The following is a 17,577-nucleotide window of genomic DNA, read 5'->3' as shown; positions in this document are numbered from 1 at the left end:
AGAGACTTAAAGACTAGACAGAGGAAATTAAATTTAAGTTGGGAGTGGAAGGGAAGCCAGCTAAGGGAGGAAAGTGAAAAAGAAGTGGAGTCATGCGGGGCAAGGAGACAGAGGGTACGGACAGCTGAGTGGTAGATAGATTTGAGAGGGTCAAGATGAGAAGCAGGTAGTCCAAGGAATAGGGAGGAGCAATAGAAGAGGTGAGAGAAGATAAGGGAGGAGATTAAGAGTTTAGTTGCATGGAAGGTAAGGGTGGAGCGGACTTTGCAAATATTGAAGAGGTGGTAGCGACAGGCACGAGAGGTAAGAGAAATATGGTGGGAAAAAGAGGGGAGAGTCAAAGTGAACGCCTAAGTTGCGGGCGTGGGCAGAAATAGTAAAATTAGTGGGGGGAAAGTGAATGAAAGGTGGAGGAGAGGGAGGGGGAAGAGTGTTGGAGGGAAAGAATAAGACTTGAGTCTTATCAGTATTGAGAGAAAGAAAGCGGGTTGACATCCAGTTTTTAATGGCAGTAAGACAGGAAGAGAGTTAAAGATGGAGGTCAGAGGAGAAGGAGGAGAAAGAAAGGAAGAGTTGGGTGTCATCAGCATAGAAATGGTGAGAAATACCAAATGAAGATATAACAGGGGCAAGGAGAGAGGTGTAGAGGGAGAATAGGAAAGGGACAAGACCCGAACCTTGGGGTACACCATATTCCAAGGGGAGGGTAGGCGAGGAACGCCTGCCCCAGGAGACAGCGAATGAGCGGGATAAGAGGTAACATGAGAACCAGTTGAGAACAGAGTCTTTGAAATCAAAGGAAGAAAGAGTGTTGAGAAGTAGGGGGTGATCAACAGGGTCAAAAGCAGCAGAAAGATGAAGGAGAATAAGGACAGATGATTGCTTGGAGTAACGAGTGGAGAGAAGGGAGTTAAGGATATAAGTGAGGGCAGTTTCAGGAGAGTGTTTAGGCTGGAAACCAGATTGAGAGGGGGGTAGGAGAGAAAGATTAGTGACAAAGGCTGAGAGCTGGGAATAGGTGAGGCGTTCAAGTAGTTTAGAGAGGAATTGGAGAAGAGAGATTGGACGGAAGTTAGAGGTAAGAAGGGGATCAGCAGAGGGTTTCTTTAGAATAGGAATGATGGTGGCATGCTTAAATGCAGTGGGAAAGGTATCTGAGGAAAAGCAGGTATTGAAGAAGGAGGTTAGGTAAGGAATAAGAAGAGGGTAGATCTCTGGGATAAGAAGGGAGGGGAGAGGATCGGTAGGGGACAGATGTAGGATGGGCTTTGGACAGGAGGAGGGACACGTCAGAAGGGGAGACAAGCGAGAAATCAGACATGCAGGTTGAAGGGGAATAGGGAGGGGGCAGTAGGAAGAGATGTTCATTTTCTTGACGTAGAGAAAGAATCTTAGAGAAGAAGAAGTTAGCAAAGTCAGAAAGATAAAGGGTAGAAGAGGCTGAGGGGTCAGGGGTAGGTGGGGAGAGAAGACGAGAGAGGGTTTGGAAAATACAGCGAGGGTGAGAGCCTTGGGAGTGGAGAAGTTTAGAGTAGTATGAACGTTTGGCAGATGCAAGGCATGAGTCATAAAGAGAATGGTAAGAGAAATAAGAAGTTTGGTTGGACAGGGAGGGAAATTTGAGCCAGAGTCGCTCGACACTTTGAAGGAGACGACGCATGGAGAGAAGTTGAGGAGAGAGCCAAGGTTGAGAGGGTTTACGGATAGGATGGAAAGAGGAGAGGGGGTAGAGTAGATCAAGAGTAGAGGAGAAAGAAGAGGAAAGAGTGGATAGAGCTTCACTGGCCGGAAGCAAGGAGAAAACGGGGAGTGGGGGAAGAAAGGAAGAGCAAGTGTCGAAAAAGATAGAGGGATTAAAGTCACGAAGGTCACGTCGAGAAAAGATGGTAGGGGATGGTAGAGGAGAAGGTGAAAGGGGGTGGGGAGTGAGTGAGAAGGAGAGTAAAGCATGGTCAGAGAGATAGATAGGTAGTTTAGAGACAGTAGAAGAGGGGTAGGTTGAGTTGAAGATAAGGTCGAGAGTGGAGCCAGAAGAGTGGGTAGGAGAGGAAGGGAGAGGGGAAGGAGATATGAGTCAAGGATAGAGAGAAGGAGGAGTATTGAGGGGGAGTAGGGAGGCGAAGATTAAAGTTAATGAAGGGAAATTCAAATTAATGAAGGGAAATTAAAATTACCAATCTTTTACAAATGAGCGCACCATAAACAACACGATAATAAAAGTAACATACACCACCGCTGCCTTTAAGAACATTAACACCCTCCCCCCCTTCATTTGCTCCTTTGTGCCTTCCCTCATTATTCTGACAGCTCTTTGGCCTCCCACTTGTAAAACGATGACTAGAGGAAAAAAAACCTGTGCTGAGAGATATGAAGACACTGCATTGTCTCAGTGGTTTACATTTCAACATTCTGCTAAAGTTTTCTTTCCTAACTCCACGTCTCTGCTTTACTAACTATAGAAATGCACATGGAATAACCACTGTGGAAATGTTGGGGGCTGGCTCAAAGAGCCATATATGCACTTATCGCTGGCAATTGCACAGTGGAATGGGCTATTTACTGTCAGTGCCGCAGAACAATGACCAGATTTGCAGACCCTCGAAGTGCGTTTGCTGTGACACCATGCTTGCAGCAAAAGCATATTGACTTCAACGCTACCATGTTAGTGAGATTGTGCATGCCCATCTTGCACAGGGGAAACCATTGACCATTGCCAATCCAACGTTGTGGTTGGAGTGACATCTCAGAGACAAGGCTGTTTTGTGTTTTGTTTAATATCATTTATTTTCTTTATAAAAGACACCCACTTAGATGCATCTTGTCACTGCTAGCAAACCACAATAAATGTAACAGTGTACTTGTTGCTTGGACATTTACTGGACATTTTAAAAAAAATGTGTATTCTCTACTTTATACTATTAAAATGGCACACAACATAGTGATGTAGTCACACATTCATATTAGAAGAATGTTTGCAAGTCACTGCATAATGCAACAGCATCTGCCAAAGGACATGGCAGAACCTCCCAACAAAGGGCTGCAATACTAAATACTGAATTTTAGGTACAAGCCTTTGCCCGAGATACTCACAGCTCTGTCAAAATAAGTCTTCAATTGCTTGGGCCAGGAGAATAGCTCTGGGGCAACATGCTCACTTTGAAAGCACGACAATGCAGAGCAACACAGGTTCGATCCCCAGGTCAGTGCTTAGAAACCTCTGAGTATCAAGTGCACTAGAAATAACCAATTACAAGTAGTCAAAGTGATTGATAATGTGGCTGCTTTTTAAAAAAAAAATGGCAAGTGCATTTCTGGTCTCAAGGCAGCTGCAAAAAAATATAATTTAGGTTTAACAAACGTTCAAACGAAATTGACCTTTTAGAGGATACATGTAAAAGGAAAATGCTTTCTTTGTGTATTTTTTACTGGTGATGATAATCTAATAAAGTGTAGAACTGTCAGCATGTTTTACTCAGTCTATCATATGACTTGTAATAACATTATGTTCCCTTACAGAATACTAAAATATGAAAATATGAGTGCACAGTTTGTAATATTCTTTGCAACATGACTGCATAAACACAGAAACATGTTTGCATTCGCTAATTTAATTGTATAATATAACACTTGTGTCTGTTGCGTTTAATATTAGTTTACAAGATTCTTAAATGAAAAGCCAACCAAAAATCACCTTGTTTAATGAAACACATCATATTTAGTAAAATAATGTCTACAAAAGGGAGAACAATGGCAGTGTTAATGGGTTTAGGTTTCAGTAAAAGAGCCGACAACCAGTCCTTGATGCCACAAGACTAATCCTTCAGGCAGTGAATATCTTCAGAGGACAACTCTTTAAGAAAGATTTACATGTCATTTGCATACTGGCATATGGGGAGTCCGTGATAGGTCCACGTATGGTGTGAGTCTCCCATTGGGTCCTCTCCATTTTGGCGCAAAGGGAACTTTGGATAAGAGGAGGCTGAAAACACCACTACCATGTTGATCTCCTGAGTTCACACTGAACAAGGGATAAGGAGCCAAGTATCCTGCAACAAGAAGCTGAGTCGAGGAACCACTGGTGACCCGCTGAAGGTTTGGCACCCTGAACTGCTGTCGTCCTGTGAGACCCCTCTGCATCTGATCGTCCTAGAAGGTCTGCGAAGGCGCTTCGACCCATTGGAATAGTGGGATCAACTATTCCCGGCACCTTCATCAAGCCCTGCAAGTAAGCCTCTTCGGAGGTGTCCCATGGCCAACCAGTGGGCTGACCAGCTTACGCAGGACGCTTTGCTCTGTCACCGCCGCTGTTTCGGGGAAGCCCTCGAAACTTGGTCTACTGCTTGCTCTGCGTCCACGGCACCCTCACACCAAAATTCGTACACTTGGCATTCCCAGGTCTGAAGTGAGACGAGTGCGCCCGGACCAGAGTAAACGCGGTTGCCATGTTGCCCTGCAGTGGTAACAACCTGTGCACATTCGCTGCATTTGGGACACCCTCGACCCTGCATCCTGCTACACAGAATCTACACAGTGTCGAGACGTCCTGATTATCGCATCTGAACCTGCCAGCAACGTGAACTGAACTGGAGAAGTCTGGGTCTGCCTGCTTCGGGGACCGGTGAGTAGTCCATACCCCAACCGGTGGCCCCTCGCGCAGGAGCCCGTTTCTTTTCTACCGCTGTTGCGAAATAGCGACTCTATCCCGCACTCTCACCCTGACTCTGCCCACAAGTGGAGGCCTTGCATGTGTAGTGGGGACTTGTTCTGCATCGCTTCATTCACCTTCCTGAACTGCCTGAGACCCTTGAAGAGACCCTACTTTATCCATTGGCACCAGCGCGTGCAGGTACTTTTGAGCATAAGGCTCCTCTCTTCGTAGGGCTCGGACTTCCTCCTAGTTAGGTGTATTTCAGATGTCGAACTGGGTCTAATGATTACTTGCACTGCCTGTTTTCCTCCCCATCTAGGTGGTCTACATATTACGTACTGCTAACTCCTTAGACCCCTCAGTCTTGTATATATATTGTATTGACTGTGATGTGTTGGTTTACTTTAGTATTATTGTGATTCTTTGCTATGGTCGATGTTACAAAAGCCTTGTAATAAATGTGTCTATATTTTTAATATAACACCTGTCTGGAGTAATTTGTAAGTGTCCTTGCTTTGTGTGCTCATTGAGGTCTTTCCGTCACCCTCACCGCTCTTGAGACTTAGTCTTGACCGCCGCCATCGCTACCCTGATTGGTCTGGCTAGCCCAGAGGTTACCCTGTTCCAAGAAACTAGGCTGGCCTTCTGAACCTCTGCCCTTCCAGGTCCGAGTTCAGAAATCCATCTTAACAGAGGTGTTAAGAATAATTATTTCAAAAAGGGGCACTAATCAGCCCCTTTCAATGGGTCTTTCAATCGGTCACTAAAAATCCCTTTATTAAATGAATCATTAAATCAAGGCAGACAAAACACAGAGACAGTTGAAGGCTTCTATGTAATATGATTCGCTTGGAAAGGATTATCCTTACAATCATTGGCTATGGTGAAGTGAGTAGCTTGGGAATATTATATTCAGCTTGCTGAGTGAATGAGTACCAAACTGGTATAGAGGAGAAGAAGAATATAGATTTCGTTTGGTCAAACTTTTAATTTGAAAGGTTACAAATTAATGAGAAAAAACATGGGAAATGTGAAGGCTTGATGATCTGTAAAAGTAATCACCTTTTCATGTAAGGGATTGACAATCAAACTTGAGGCCCTGAAACGTAATTGCAGGGCAGCAGAAAGAAAGTGGCAAACCTCAGGCTCATCCTCTGACAAACTGGCCTGCCGCCTGTTCCAAAGGCAATACAGACACTCCAACCGTGCCAAGAAAAGAGCCTACATTCAGGCATGGGTTTCTGGTGCACTCAACAACACCGCTGAACTTTTCAATATCTGCAGGGAACTAAACAACCACCCCTCAGTTTCTTCCTCCCCATCTCCCTCCCAGGCCCTGTGCAATGCACTGGCCTCACACTTTGCTTCCAAAACCCAGGACATCCTTACCACCATTGCTACTCTCCCTCACAACCCTTCCCATGCTCCCTCACCTCCACCACCCCCCTCCCTCCTCCATCCTCCTTCTCCTCAATCACCCCTGTCACACCTGAAGATGTTACCAGAGCTGTCCGCCCAATGAAGGCCACTTCTAAGCAGGTTTCCCCCTGCTCATCCAGGACCATCAAAGATAACATTGGCTCTCTTGCCCCTGCTCTCACTGATTTGTGCAATCACTCATTCCTCACAGAATCTTCCCCTTCCTCCCTTAAGCACTTCCTTGTGCACACACTCCTGAAAAAACCTTCATCAGACCACACCTGCTCTATTTCCATCAACGCCTTCCTGGGGAAACTGCTGGAGAAGTTGGTTTTGCCCTAGCTCAACTCACACCGAACTTGTTGGTGGTCTCCACAACCATCAATCTGGATGCCGAGCATCCAGAGACACAGAAACTGCTCTTCTGAAAAAACGTGAAGAACTGCTTGCATCTCTGGACTCCAACTCCTCATCAGTCCTTATACTCCTTGATCTCTCGTCTGCCTTTGACACAGTTAACCATTCCATCCTCATACAAAGGCTCCATGATACCCTTGGTATCTCGGAACGGGCACTGGACTGGCTGACATCCTTCCTTACTGACTGCTCTTCCCAAGTCATCCTTGGTACATTCTCCTCTCCTACTTTCCTCTCTTCCTGTGTTGTCTCCCAGGGTTCTATCCTCTCCCCCTCGCTCTTTAACATCTACGTTGCTCTGCTTGCATGCCTCATCTCCTCCTTCTCTTCCAACTTCCAGTGTTACACAGACAACACTCACCTTTCGTTTTCAAACTCCCTGCTGACCCTCTAACATCCTCCATCATCCCTCACTACCTATCTGCCATACAGTCCTGGTGCACCGCCAATGATCTCTGCCTCAACGCCTGTAAAACTGAGATCCTTCCCATCAGTACGCCTGCTACCTCCTTCTTCCCTTCACTCTGGCCTTCCTCTTTGGGCTCTCCCACTTTGCCTTCTCCTGAAGCCAGAAACCATCAAGTCATCTTTGACTCCTCCCTCTCCTTCCTCCCTCACACTCAGGACATTGCCAAGAAGTCCTACTTTCAACTCTTCCTTCTCAAAGGAATTCTCCCTTTTCTCACTTTCCCTCAGAGGCCCAATGTGACCCAAGCCCTGGTTCTCTCTTGGCTTGACTATTGCAACAGCATCCTCCCTTCAATTCTGCGACCCCTCCAGCTAATCCAGAATAGGGCAGCAAGACATATTGTTGGCCTTAAGCCCCAGGGCCGCATCTCTCCTGCACTAAAAAGTCTTCACTGGCTCCCGGTTGCTGCACGGATTAAACTCAAATCCCTCTGCATCATCCACAAGGCTGTCTGGGCCAGGGGACCACGCTATCTTCAACTTTATCTCACTAAATACTCCCCCTCTAGACCACTACGCTCCTCTGGCTCTAACTCTCTGCGTGTAACGCCTTTTGCTAAACAGAGGGCAGTGGTTGTTTGCTTTCTTCAGCTGGTTCCCTCCTATGGAACCGCCTCCCCCTCTCCCTTCGCCTTGAGCAGGACCTTCTTGAATTCAGGAAGCTCCTTAAGACTCTCCTCTTTACCTCCTCCTTCCCTTCTTCTTTCCCCTGCTAATCCCACAGTTGCTGTGATTGGTGTCCTAGGCCCTTACGCATCCTCGGGGCCCTGACCTCCCTCACCCAATCGGCCCAGCCCCTGTCTTCTGCACTTGCACTTACACCCTCCGCCCTGATGGCACGTACTTACACCTCGCGCAGCTCCAGGCCATGTAGCACTCACCATTCCTAGCACTTCATCCGTGGCTCACCCCTGAGCTCAGACCCCGCAGAACTGACCCCCCCACCTTCTCCCTTGTTGCACTTCCACATTCTGAACACTCACAAGGCATAGTAGGTACATCCTGTTTCCCTCTTCCCTCATTGCTCTTATGTATTGTGTTTTTAATGTATTTTATTGTATTTCCCACTCTTGCTCCCCCTTTTGCGACCTGGGCACTTTGAAACAGTATTTTCTTATTTATTTTGTGTTTAATTGTATTACAATTTTTACAAAGCCATTCTCTTGCTTTCGTGTTTGAAGGGAAAAGTAAAAGTTTCCTCTAGCTTGCGTGTATCCTCAGATACACTTCCCGTGTGTGCTATTTTTTTTTTCTTCTTTGAAATCCTCAATTTTCTATTAGTTCTCAGTTGACTTTTCTTCCAACTCCAAGCTTTCAAGGAACTTGGCTGTTGCCATGGTCAAGGTCGTGGAATCTCCACCCATTAGCTTATTCCACCACTTTTCTTCACTTATGGTTAGATATTTAAGTACATGTGGTCGCAGGTAAGTTGTTCTAAGTTTATCTGTCCCCGGACAGTAAAGGAGTAGGTGTCGCACTGTTTCGGTCTCCAAACTGTTGCAGTAGCGACAGTTGTTGTCTTTCGACTGCTTTCTCAGGAATAAAATTTCTTTCGTCTTCAAGACATTCAAGCGTGCTCTTAGAAAAATTGTGCATAGTCGTTTGTCTGGAAATGTTTTTAGGTAATTTCTTACCTCATCCATCCTTTGTGTATTGATTGCATGATGGGCCAGGGATGTGTGCTCTTCTGCTTTTTCTAGCGTCTCGATCCAGTCTTGAGTTTTTAATGTTGTCTTTATTTTTCCAGGAATACGTTCTATGTCCCATTCAGAGCATCCAATTATTTCTGATTGTTCCAGTAAGTTGTGTACCAAGTCGTCAGCATTTGTTTTTTTTTGCTCTTTATTTCATCAAGGATGATGTCCAGGATTTTGGGACGTGGACTCCTTAGAATTTTTCCCAGAAATAATAAACAGTTTCTCTCTACCCGTGATTTTAGTGATTAGAGGCTGTGTTCTCATCGAATGACTGCTATGGAAGTAGAATTCGGAAGTCGTACCACTTTGCGCCAGAAGGCGCTTTCCAATTTTGCCCACAGTGTCGATGGAAGATGTGGCATTGCCTCTGCCCCGTAAGTTATGGCTGGTATGGCTTTTGCTTTAAAAAATTTGATTATTGGCAGAATTGTGAATTTACTGTATTTTCTTTCCAGGGACAGTGCTTGTGCTGCGAGTGTCTTTGTCTTGATGAATAGGTGCTCTTGCATCGTTATTTCTATTCGACTGCGAGATATTTTCACTCCGAGATAGGTGAAACTTTTTACTGTGTCCAGTTTTTCCAAGTTTGCGAACCACTGAGATCTTTTGGTTGGTTTTGATGATTTTTCTAGAATCATGATTTTGGTTTTTGTTGTGTTTAGTTCCAAGTCGTTTTTCTTCAGGTAGGTTGAAAGACTGTCCAATTGCTGCTGAAGACCGATTGCCGTTTGGTCCAGCAATAGAATATCATCCGCGTAGAGCAGTCGTGTCACTTTCGACTCTCCTATTTTGGGAGGAAATGAGTGGGTGTCATTTTCTGCTTCCACTATGTCTGCCATGTATTCCTTGTACAGAGCAGGAGCCAAGGGACAACCTTGCTTAACCCCTCTTGTCGTCTTTATGGTTTTTGACAACAATCCCGCTTCGTTGAGGCGCACTCTGAGGTATCACTATACAAGGCTTTGACGGGTTCTAGAAGTGATGGTGGACATTTTTGTTTTTCTAGTTTTCTCCATAGTTTTTTCCTGTTTACGCGGTCAAATGCTTGGACCAGATCAATCGAGGCTATAAATATTGTTGGATGACCCTCGAAGACTCTAGACTTCAGGATCCTAATCATCATGATATTGACCAAGGTACCTAGGTTCTTTTCGAAACCTGATTGTAATGGGTCTGCTGTCTTTGCCTCTTTCTGCCATTCCCGGAATTCATCCAACACCAAGGATCCGAAAACTTTTCCCAGCACATCCAATAGTGCTACCGGCCTGTAGTTTTTTGGGTCGTCCCTCGGGCCCTTCTTATAAATTGGTACGATGTTGGCTGTTTTCCATGTGGCAGGAATAGATCTTGTAATCCTGCATCTTCTGAAGATTTCCGTTATTAACGGTGCACAGGTTTCCGCGTCCTGTTTGAGATGGACGTTTGAGATTCCGTCGGGACCTGGAGCAAGGGAGTTGTTCAGCTTTTTAATCTTCTCCAGAATGGTCTGCTCGGTGCACACAATCCATTTGCTTGTGCCTCCTTTGTCCGGGGTGCTTGCCATTGGCATTGGTTCCTTGAATAGATTGGTGAAGTGTTCCAACCATTTGTCTTCGGAGACGCTGTTAGTGGTAGTCTTTTCTGTGACTGATAATTTGTTCTTTATTATCGCCCACCAGTCTTTGGAGTTCCTTTTGCAGACCGTTCTCAACATGGTCTCTGCATCTTCTTGATACAGTTCCCATCGAATTGATTGGAGCCATGACTTGTAGCTTTTTATCTATATAGTTGCCAGGTCAAGATTTTTTTGTGTTGGATTTGTTTGGGCCCGCCTTGTAGCTTTTCGTAGGTTTGATTTCTTTAGCCTCAGTTCTTCATTGTATTTATGTAGGTGGGTTTTTTCTTGTCTTCTTGTCTATCTTGGGCATGAGTACGGAATGAGAAGTGGACAGTAGTCCAGTTTATCTGAGATGTTATTAACAGTGTTGTGTCTGTTTTCCTGTTTATAAGTCGCTGTGATGGAAATTATGGCTTGTGTTGTCAGTTTTAGCCAATTTCCTTGTAAGTTGGTTTCTATCTTTTGTGACATTTTCACCGGCAGACGTTTAGTTGCAAGCCATGTTGCAGTTAGTAAGTTGTGATCACTTCGAGTGGTTTTCACTACCTCGAAACTCTTGATTAGTAAGTATAGGCCCTTAGAAGCAAAGATGTAGTCGATTGTGCTTGTGTTTCCTTCGCTTTCCCATGTTGGAATCCTGGGTCTGGCTGTTTGTAAGGAGATGAGATTATACAAGTCACGGTATTCCATCAGCTCAGACCATGCAAGACCTCTTACTGTTGATTGCGAACTGGGCTTTGTTTTGTTTCGAGATGTATTTTTTACATCATCAGGGGCTGGACAAGTGGCGTTCAAGTTGCCACATATCAAGATGTGGTCCACGTTGTAAGTTGTAGTAGCTACTGTTAATATTTTTTCTATGTTGTTTAGAAATTCAATCCTTTTGATTGCAGCTGGATTCCAGTAAATGTTCAATAGGAGGATGAGATCTTGACTTGCTTTCCTCTGTGGTTTTCCGTCTTTCTCCCATTCTAACAATGTCGCTTGGATTACCAAGGATGATACCAGGTTGTGGGCTATTCGCAAACTTCCGCCTGTACGTACGGCTATTAAGAGGCCTGATGTTGGGCGACCTCTTTCCCCTTTTTGAGCTGAAGACAGTAGGACCTCGAAGCCGTCCATGCTAGGCGGGAATAATAGCCAAGTCTCTTGCAAACTTATTAAGTCGAATCGGCCTAGATTTATCTCACCTGGTTGTGTGAGGTGAGTGTGGCCTCCAGTGTTCCATGATCCGATGGTGATATTTTGCTCTGTGTTCTGTGCAGCAGTTTTCGTCTTCGCTAATTCTCTTTCGAGACCAGAGACAGAGCATGTTGGTTGCTATTTTCGGGTGTAGCGTGTCAATACCGGGGGGATCCACGCCCATCTTTTTGAGTCTTTTTCAGCAGTGTCTAGGTGTTCTTGGGTCCAGGGTTTATCTCTCGCCGAGCATCTCTCTTTTCCTCTGGCGGTCTGCATGTGGGTCGGACCCTTTGGTTTTCTGATTGATGTTTTTTCTATGTCCCCGTCTTCATTATTCCACTGTCCTTTAGTAGGGCAGTTTTCTGTCAACTTTGTTCTTTCTTTATCTCTAATGGTCTGCATCGAGTTTGAGCCATTCAGTTTGCGAGTTGTTGGTCTTTCCTCTTCTTTTTTATCATTGTCTTTCTCCGATGCTTGATTACGTTTTCTTTTCTCTCTCACAGAGTCTTTTATGTTTGGTGTTCTCTGTGTCAGATCCCATCTTCCTTTTTCTTTGATCTCACGGTTCTGGTCTTTTTTCGTTGTGTTTGTATTTTCTCTCTTGTGACCTCTTTCTTCTGATGTTGTTTCTCGTAAGAGGTATCCTTTTTTTGACAGTTCGCCTGCCATCAGGAGCACGAGTTTCTTTACTGTTTGGGACGTAATGTGCAGGAAGATGCTATCCGTCCGTCCATTGTGTGCGAACTCCACTATGTTTATGTCGGCGCTTCTGATTTGATCTCCTTTTGAAATTTTGTCAAGAAGCTTAATCGTGGTTCTTCTATTTAAAACAATTTTCTCTCCTGAACTGTCTCGTCTTTCAAGTTTCAGCATTCGTGTCAAATTGCTCTTGTGAGTAAAAATTGCTGATGTTCGAGTTTGGCTTTGCTGTGAAGACGAGTACGAGAATCTTCGGTTAGGTCTGTTTCTGTTTTCCAGAGATTTTTCTCTTCGTCTATTGCCCTCTGTCTGGTTGACAGTGCTTTTCTGTTCGTAAGTGTTGTTCACTTGTCGGTTTGTTCTTTTACTGGTCAGGTGGTTTTGTCTGTAGCGTCTTTCACTATTTGGAGTTTTTTCTTCGAACCTTTCAGCCTCAGTTATTTTTTTTACGCTTTTTGGGCAGTATTTTCTTATTGTATAAGTGCCTAAAAAGCAAACAATAAAATAAATAAATAAAATCCGGAAGAGTTTTTTAGATTGACTCGTCCTTGAAAATCTATGCATGCATGAAGGAAGACTTCACTGCAAAACTATGTTGCTGTGGCAGAGCTCTAAGTTCAAGGTTTTGCAGAATATGTTCAATGTTAGTTATACCCAAGAGTTTATGCGTTGACCATTGTGCTTTTGCCTTCTATAAATTAAAAGAATAGCATAACCCGGAGTTGCTATTGTTTAATTTCATCAAATGTAGAATAGCAAGCTGCTCAGCACTTTAAAGTGCACTATTATAATAGTTATAATGGGAGAGCTTTGACACTAGTGGCAGAAGGGCTTACACTATATGCAGGTATGGATGCTGCTGATGAAGCAGAGTCCTGCTTAAGGTACATATAGTACAGGGCATATTTTCAATAGTGTTAAGCAAAGCAAAACATGTTCATGAAAAGGGGGCTAGCTGCATGATCAGTCCAATCAAGGTGAAATGGATTACTAAATACAACTAAATGAGATTTAATAACTATCCCATGCAGCAAATTCCCTTCAAGATGTGTATCAGTAGGCAAGCGCTCTTGACACTCTAAACTAACTAATGAAGCAACAAATACACAAGTTAAAGAATAAACTGTATAATAGACTTAATGGCAATGAAATGACGTGTAATATTAACACTGGGTATTGTGACTGGTGGAGGGGCATGCACCAGGAACGATAGCTCAGGGCAACGCTCTGGTATTGTAAACAAGACTACAGTGAGCAATACATGTTCGGTACCCAGTCCCAGTACTACACTTAGAGGCTAGAGCCCGGAATTAAGCACAATATTAGAAACTGATTTATTCATTTTTTAACATGTAAGGGACCATTGCAGGACAAGTGACAGCGATACATTCAAATGTGGAAAAGGCAGAAGAGATAACAAAGTTGAATATGGAGAATTTTAGTCAACTTTTCAAAATGGCAGGCAACCCGCCCACTTGACGATCATGGCGATCTGCTCGAGCCACGAAACCGTTTGTGTGTACTGAAAGGTCCGAAACAGGGTCGGAAGAAGTTTTTAATTAACTTTCAAAAATAAAATGTCAATGTGATTGAAAGCAATCAAGTCAAAGAGAACAATGTTCTGGTCAATTAATCCGACTGACCACTTGTAGGCATATAATCTGGTGGCTTGCACATTGGTAAAAACTCAGCTGTTAAAGGAGAGTTCCGGGACTTTTTTTTTATTGTCCCTACGGTTCGGCCATGTGTTTTTAAGCATAACTCGGTAGATCGTGGAAAACTTTCCTATGGACCTTACCCGACTTTTCGTCCATTAACGCACTCGAAATCAGCCGCCATTTTATGATAATCCTATCACTTGCCGCATCGCCCTGGCTCACCTGCTTTTGCGGCACTAAATCAAATCCCCCGCCCCCGAGGCTGACATCAGCAGACGCGTACCGCCCATTTCCCAACGCCAAAGCACGTTTCGTGTCAACAATCGCTGCGCCTCAGCTAATGAAGTGTCGCCATGGAAACGGCAGGACGCCTCTTTCCTCAATAAGTATAAACACACCGTTTCACAACACACAGCAGCAGATTTTCGATTCCATTACTCTCGCTGTGTTACTTTGAGTATTCTGTGACTCGTTTCTGTGCTCTGGTCAAATACCTTCGTTGATTGTAGCCCGTGTGAACAGATACCAGTACCACCGCTATAAATTATTTTACTTTCTTTACCACACAATGGCTACAATAATGCCGTATATGTACGAGCCCGAGTACACCGAGGAAGAACTACTGGAAAGGCAAGCACGCGAAAACGATGGGGATTCGGACGGCAGTTGGGAGGACCAGTCAACGGATGAAGAGCCTGGACCATGTCGCATGGACGGCGTCTCCACCTGGTGCACGTGCAATCGTTGCGAGCTAATGCCAACTGAGGAGGAGAACTGCTGCTGCCGTGAAAATTCCGGGTGCTTGGCCTACATTTCGGAAGGCGAGCCAAGTCCGCAATGCATCACCGAGCTGCCAGAGTTCAGGGAAGCCTGCCTCTCACGGACAGTGTTGAGGATGATGATGGTGCTTATGCACGAACTTTGCGGCACTGTTCGTCCGCGTAATCCGAGTAACGAGTAAGTATACTCTGGTTGTGATGTCAGTGATGCCACTACTATTTCATGGTCGTCTCCCACATATAAAACTACATCTACATATCATTCGAATGCATGTAAATTGGTTCCATGTTGTGCATTTTCTAGATAGAATTTTTTTCAAAGCAGAATGACATTTTTGTACCTGAATCGACAGTGATAAGAAAGTTGTCATTTTAATACAGTTTGCATCTTTCATTTTCACAGGTGGTACAGGCTGGTGGCCTATCGTTGCTTCACTTGGTGGCTTCACGGGAGGCTCGGACACCGCGTTCGGAGAGTAATACCTGCCTGTGCGGTACTTGCCATTAGACAACATTTCCCCAGCGACAGTGGACAATACCGCGGCTTTTCCCGGGATGTGCTGCAACCGCAACTTTACAATGTGTAATGTTTATTATTTATGTTCAATTGAAATTAAGATCTAAAATAAAACCCAACATATATTTTAACAATGGTTGTTTTGATTTTTTAAATGAATCTAGTGTGTCTCCATTGAATAGTCTTCCTGTGCCTTGTCTTGTCACACCACATGTCTCCGGCCAGCATCCTCCCTCACGCTGGCCGCCCACCTTCAATCCACATAACCGTTGAACCCATATGCAGCAGACATACATATGTTATTTTGCGGGTTGGCATCAAGCCTCCCGGCCTTGCCTCCTCCCCCAAAAATACTTACCACACCACTTTGTTCAGGGTCTCCAGGGTGAACTGCACCCATATATTCTCCTGGGAGGCTGAGGTATTTATAAACTCACCCCCCTGCCTTCCATGTACTAGATCCTGCAGCCTGCCTCTTACATGCAGTTAGATGGCCTCTCCTTGGTGAGGCCCTACGGCAAACGAGTCTTGTCTGCACGACCACCGCCCGCACCGGGGTACTTGCGCTGGCAAGTGGAGCTGTCAGGGAGCGATAAAGGCCAAGAGGTGCCAAAGACCATGTACACTTCAAAGTGGTCTATAGAGCATGGTTTGTTGTTCCCATGTCTACCGCCAGACCCCGTGTCTCCTGCCAAGCATCTCCCCTCACGCTGGACGGCCCCCTGCAATCCACATAAGTGTGTCTCCATTCACGAGTCTTCCTGTGTCTTGTCTGCACGACCACCGCCCCAATCCACCCCCCGCCCTATCAAAGGCAGTTCGCACCGGGGTACTTGTGCTGGCAAGTGGAGCTGTCAGGGAGCGATAAAGGCCAAGATGTGCCAAAGACCATGTACACTTCAAAGTGGTCTATAGAGCATGGGTTGTTGTTCCCATGTCTACCGCCAGACCCCGTGTCTCCTGCCAAGCATCTCCCCTCACGCTGGACGGCCCCCTGCAATCCACATAAGTGTGTCTCCATTCACGAGTCTTCCTGTGTCTTGTCTGCACGACCACCGCCCCAATCCACCCCCCGCCCTATCAAAGGCAGTTCGCACCGGGGTACTTGTGCTGGCAAGTGGAGCTGTCAGGGAGCGATAAAGGCCAAGAGGTGCCAAAGACCATGTACACTTCAAAGTGGTCTATAGAGCATGGGTTGTTGTTCCCATGTCTACCGCCAGACCCCGTGTCTCCTGCCAAGCATCTCCCCTCACGCGGGACGCCCCCCTGCAAACCGCATAATGCCACGACATATACACGTCATTCATTCACAAACACACCCCTGTTTCGAATTCTTTATAACCCACTTCATATTTCTAATGAGAACTTCTTTGCGCTTTGCTAGTCAACCCGTGAAGGTGCTGGTTGTCTGCTCTTCGTCTCTGTGAACTTCCGTGACCACTTTGAGCAAACTCATCAGTTTGCAACCTGTGAACTGCTCCCTGTTCTACGACAAGAAACTACTCTGATCCCTGCATCTAACTGTTTGCTCGTCAAGGTAAGGCCATGTACCATACTCATTTTGCGTCCAATTTCTTTTCGTTCAAGACAGTACATGCAAGGAACTAGTCACATGTTCTGAGTTTAGTGAAATTATTTTTGTATTTTTTTAAAGTTATTCAAATACTTATCCACATGTGAATAACGTGTATAGTTCCAAGAACCAAAACATACCTTGCATTGAACCTTTTATGTATTTAATTTTTTAACACAATGGTATTCATAGAGAATTGTTGATCTTTACTTTTCAGAACTTTCCACAATGCCTGCCTGTTCCATTGGCGGTTGTCCTTCGAAGACCCATAATAAATCTGAAGGTACTATAATGCATGTTTTCCCTAAGACAATAGATCAGATAAGAGAATGGGTCCGATATTGCGGATATCCACCCTCTGAGCTTGAAAGTAGAGTCCTAGAAGTCTTTGCGGACAAGAGGGGTGATCGATACCGCATCTGCAGCAGGCACTTTACCTCTGACATGTACTCCACATCATTGCTAATAAAGAAGAACACACCGCGAGCGAGGCGAAAATTGCTCTCAACCGCTATTCCCACTCTATTCGTCCACATCCCTCCACTGGTGAGTCAAGTTTACGTATTTATCTCTCGGCCTTGCGGTAGTGTGTAGCATTAGCTAACAATAATTTCCCCATTTATGTATCCACTCAATATGAAGGCGGAAGATTCTCCATCCGTGTCGTTATTGCAGTCATCAGCCACTTCAAGCGCCTATCGGGTAATCTTACTTGGCTATTCTGCCACTGACTTGTTTTAGGCATGTAAATCAATAGTTTTAATTTATTGTGTAATTATTTTACCTAATGGTACACCCTTGTACTCGTCCTCTAGTCTTTGCTTTCAGTTATAATTATTGTTATCCAAAATAATTCAAGAACTGTCTTTCAGGGAGATGCTGAGGAGTCCAACGTATTGACGACTACCGTTGATGTCACTCAG

Source organism: Ambystoma mexicanum, chromosome 6q (assembly GCF_040938575.1).
Source record: "Ambystoma mexicanum isolate Mex_15411 chromosome 6q, UKY_AmexF1_1, whole genome shotgun sequence".
Lineage (NCBI taxonomy): Eukaryota > Metazoa > Chordata > Amphibia > Caudata > Ambystomatidae > Ambystoma > Ambystoma mexicanum.
Note: the sequence above shows the minus strand (reverse complement) of the source record.